At 35.9% G+C, this 5,034-nt stretch overlaps 1 long non-coding RNA gene across 1 annotated transcript; it reads left to right on the top strand.

Moving 5' to 3' along the window:
• Window positions 1-1,517: 1,517 nt before the first annotated feature.
• On the top strand, window positions 1,518-4,682 carry LOC130439472 (uncharacterized). The gene is made up of 5 exons (XR_008909453.1): window positions 1,518-1,827; window positions 2,216-2,342; window positions 2,544-2,702; window positions 3,044-3,135; window positions 3,644-4,682. It is a non-coding gene; the product is annotated as an uncharacterized LOC130439472 (long non-coding RNA).
• The last annotated feature ends 352 nt before the right edge of the window (window positions 4,683-5,034 follow it).

Genomic DNA, 5,034 nt, shown 5'->3' with positions numbered 1-5,034 from the left:
CTGCAATATGCACATTTGCAGCTCCTGTAAGTTCAAATAAAAGCAAACGATTATGCAATAACTGTGATGATAAGAAAACTGAAGAAAGTAAACTCCCCAAGGGTTTCTATGACCACTATATAAAAGTAAAAAAAAAACTTTGAACTAACAGGCTCTGCTAACAACATGCATTTATAGTCAGCGTGGTCAATTTTTAATTTAATGCTTAAGTGGTAAAATTGCGATTTCACTAATGGATGATCCGTGCAATCCCAGACGTAACTAATTGTGACAGGTTTGCCATGTAGATCAAACGTGATAACAAGAACTACACTTACTCTGTCACCTAAAAGTCTCCAACCTGAGAGCTGGTCTTATTAAGTCCTTATAGATGGAACCCAAGTGGTTAACATGTCTAATGAACGGGACTGTTCACAGCCCTGCCTGCACAGTGTGAACTTACGTCGGAGTCATTAGCTGTTTAAAAAGCTGATTATAGTGGAGGAAGTCTTTTCGAGGTTAAACACCGCGAGCTTCTGCTGTGAACACTCCTTAATTGCAATTATATTTGAAAATAGTTGAAACTCTTTTACGCCGCCACTTAGTGTGAACGCTGGATGTGTTAAATAAGAAAAAAAGACATGCCTGTCAGAATTCAGTAGCCTTATTAAACATGATTAACCAGCACATCCGTGTGATATATTCTGCATTTCTGTTACAATCGATAAAGACGTTTTAGAAAGCTTGTGTTCCAGGCCAACCACTTCAACGCTGCAATCTAAACACCTGCATGTTTTTAACTTGCGAAAGTGCATTAAAACATACTTCTTAACCAACTTAATTGACAGTTAAAGCTGCAAAACACATATAGTGCAACAGACACGAGCGCAGACGTTGCCCTCGGGTAGCCAATAAGACGCGTGTTTATGTGCCGAAACAGTCTTTATCAAATTCGCCCCATCGTATCTCCATGGCCGGATAACGCACGAGTTCACGCAGACTTGCTTCTTTATGTGGTGAAAAATGAGAACGTGGGAGGACAGGAAACGCATCATCAGTCAGAGGAAGAACTCTCTCTCCAAAATCCTCACGCTTCCACATAGTCGCAGCAAACGCACACGCACACATTTCTCCGATGACAGCCCATCTACAGGGACATGTAGAATCAACGGCCATGAGACAGTAGGTTACAGTTCAGAGGAATTTGCAAGTTAAGTAGGCAGTGAGTGGGGAGGACATGCAGATGAATGGAAAGCCACATCATGCCATTGTTAGCTTCGCATGTAGGTTAATCATGTGACAAACGCACGGAGAACATTTACTTATCGGGCCTTCCCATTGGAACGACCATGCAGACATGCAAATCCACGCTAGAGTAAATTTAAGTATGGTGGTGAAGGCGTCTTAAGGGATGTCTTAAACTCCCTTTGAAACAGGTTTGTATGAGCAACATCTGCACAATAAGCACCTATAATACATGTGTACTTTAGTGTACACTGTAAAAAATTCAACTCACAAAAAGTTAGACTAATGATTATCTTTTAGTTAACTGGACAAATAAATGCAAAAAAGTTGGCTTAACCAGTGAAAAGAAGTTGGTTCAACAACCGTTGGACTAACCTATTATTACTTGTAAATTCGATTAATAAATGCAAGTTAACAACCAAAGAAGTTGGGTTGGAGGTTGGAGCATGCGCATTGTAACGATCACGAGGTTGGCGCATGTGCAATGAAGCGCGCGCCAACGGACAGATTCAGACTGCTGGACGGAGACATTTTAGCGTCTTCGTGCGAGACTAATGGATCTACTCACAGCCAACGTGTTTCTGCTCAAAGCCATCGTTTTAGGTAAGTAATAAGTAGGCTATATGCATTGAAGTATTTTTTAAAAGTAGCATGTATCTGCTTGATCGCAGACCCGTGGTTACGGCTAGTTATGCACTGTATCATTTTTTTTTGCCACGAGGATGCTTAACTTTTAACTAGTCTCCCAACTTCAGCAAATAGCATGTAAAAAATTTAGAATAGAACCTGAGGCAATCGTGGTAAGTTAAGTTAAGAACAAGTTTGTTTATTTCAAAGTAACTTTGACGTTATTGCACTGACACATTTACTATTTAATTTGGCAATTTTTGCAGTACACAAATATAAAGAAATATTTTAAAGTCGACTCTTTATCTTAAATTTAAATTCACACACGCTACAGTGGCCTAATATTAGAATTTTTACGTTTCAGACTGAGATCATAGGCAATAAACATCTGCAAAAAAAAATTCCTGTGTCCTTCGAAGCCTGGCTAGGCACTCACGTGTTTTGCAGACTACTTCGACGGTGTCGACAAGACTGCAATCGTCTCATTTAAAGTAAGTATCATTTTATGGAGTTGATTTAGATTTAATATTATTAACAAATGCATGTGCAAAAATCAATGAATTTGAACTGATTTGCAAATGTATTTTGCTATCCACAAATATGCATTTAAACTTGTGTCTTGATCTGTTGTGACACATTTGAAGCCAATTAAACAATGTTACAACCAAGACCTGTTTTATTTCTATCACCAGTTATGTAATGAGTTCAAACGCATCACTAGTGTGGACCTCCTCGAGACATTCAGAGCATCAATACACCAGCACACTCCGCAACTCCTCAAGCTATACAGAGCAAGAATGGGGGCATTTGGAACAGAAATGGAAGATCTTCTCAACAAGCTTGATCAGCAGGTAACTTGTTAATGTCAAAGTTACCAATAGATAGATAATTAAAAAAAACAGATTATTCAGAGCCATTTGCTATTTTATTTTCTATAAAGAACATTTTCGGAAGATATTTTTGAAGGAATATGACAATGTATGTCAAGTGTTCACTAGCTGATTAGACTGATTTTGGCTCTGAACTTAGTATACTGCATACAATACTGATTTCCTATTTAACACATCTAATTTTATTCATTGGCTCATTAGCAGAGGCTTTATGACTTCAAACATACATGCAAACTCATAAAAAGTTTAAATTAATAACAATATTTTTTTTGTTTGTTGTTGTTTTGTACCCATTTTTTTAGACCACAAATATTGTGACTCACAGAAAGCAAACCGTCCTGGAAGGTCTCCCCATGTTTCTACGAGAAGATTCCTCTGTACTTTTTAAAACATGGTGAGTATGTTTCATTACTTCAACAGATATACAACATCTCGCCACATGACCATGAGTGATTAATAGGAATGTGAATTTTTGTGTTAACAGCAAACAGATTGTTTTGATGATTCATTGGATCATTTTTGATTCAAAGTATATTTTTGCAAATACAACATGAATTTGGTCAATGATTGGGTATGAAATTTATTACAGTTAACATGACAGCCTCAGTCACCAATCACTTATATTTTGTGGTAGATTTTGCAATGAATCTGAATGACTGAAAATATACCATCTTAGTTGTTATAATTGCTTTTTTGTGATATAGCTTATTCAGGTTAGTACTAAATCAAAAAAGAGCCAATTGTAATTTGTGTATTTACTATATAAAATGATAAACATCTTGCTGATTCTGCAAATGGGATGCATACCTAAGAGCACATTGTTATAGGATACTTTATAGTTCATTTTTGTTGTTGTTCTTTGTTGGTGTCAAGTGATATTGATTTATTCTTTTTATTATAAGGACAAGACTCCAGAGGACAGACAGACCAGAGGGATGAAGGTGGGAATCCTTATTGTAATTGAAGATGATGCCCCCCCAGCACACTGCCCAGTGTCACAAAATTTGCTGTTGTGTTGGAGGAGGTGATTGTACTGAGAGATGCTCCAGACTTGCAGTCTGCACTTGCATACCTGTTTGGCCCTCTGTTTGCCTTGGACTTTGAGTACCCAAAGCAACGGAAATACACTTTTGAGGTTATTGAGAAAGTGTTTATGGAGATGGGCACTCATTGCTCTGCTAGGGTACAGACCCTCAAAACTAAGCTATTACTGTGAGATGCATTTGTGAGATGTTTGTATCTTACATTTAAGATGAAAGTAGATAGTTTTTTTTTTTTGCAATTTGCTTGCATTTTGTTTGACTCATTTTTGTTTAAACTGTTAACTTGAGGTTGTGATAAACATTGGTGCCACTGTTTCAGCACTTAAAGCACAAACGTTAACTTGCACTAATGGTATAAAGCTGCTCAGTTGTAACATATTCAGTGTTTACAATTTAAAATGTAAAACATTTAAAAGATAGAACATTTAAAGTATTTATGACCAGTTGAATGTTAACACTTTGAATGTAAAAGTACTCTTTAAAAAAAATATATTCTTCTGCCCTACTCTTTTTTTATTTCTTTTTTAACGATAAGGAGTATGGCTAAAGTGGTAAACATTGTTTGTTTTTTCCATTTCCTGCTGGTTTAAAATAAAAACCTGGACCAAAATATCAAGCCTGTAGTATCTTAATTTTTTAACCTTGTAATCAACATCTTTAGTCAACTGAACATACTTTATTAAGTCAAGTGAAAATAACATTAAAAGTTGAAATTGTATAATTTTGTAAGTTTTTTTAACTATAAAAACTCAATCAGCTGAACAAAAGATTTTAAATTGGTAAACATGTGACTTTACTCAGTGAATTAAGTTAAGTGAACTACTTTGTTTAAAAGTTGAGTAAACTCAAAAAAGCTGTGCAGCAAGTTGCCTTACAATTTTAAGTTATGTCAACTTTAAATTTTTTACAGTGTAGAGTATTTATTTCATTGTCACAAGAACGATGAGACGCAGGAAAAGCCTGAATATAGCAGAATGATCTAGTCACTGACCTCATAATGTTTTTTAGATGACTCACACACACAAGTACAAAACTGTACCTTTAAAGTAGATTAAAATAAAACAAAAGGTCCCTATTGTATACCTTACGATGCAGTAAAATGTTGTATATGACTGTCACTTTAAATGCACACTAATGTACCCAAAAAGGTACAACATTTAATGTTTTGTGAAGGTACAGCAAGGAATTAAGAGTACCACCCCAAAGAAGGCCATAGTTACAGTTTGTGTATTTTTTTTTCTCACAGTGAG

This window comes from Triplophysa dalaica, chromosome 17 (genome assembly GCF_015846415.1).
Source record: "Triplophysa dalaica isolate WHDGS20190420 chromosome 17, ASM1584641v1, whole genome shotgun sequence".
Taxonomy (NCBI): domain Eukaryota; kingdom Metazoa; phylum Chordata; class Actinopteri; order Cypriniformes; family Nemacheilidae; genus Triplophysa; species Triplophysa dalaica.
Note: the sequence above shows the minus strand (reverse complement) of the source record. Positions and strands in the feature narration are given on the sequence as shown.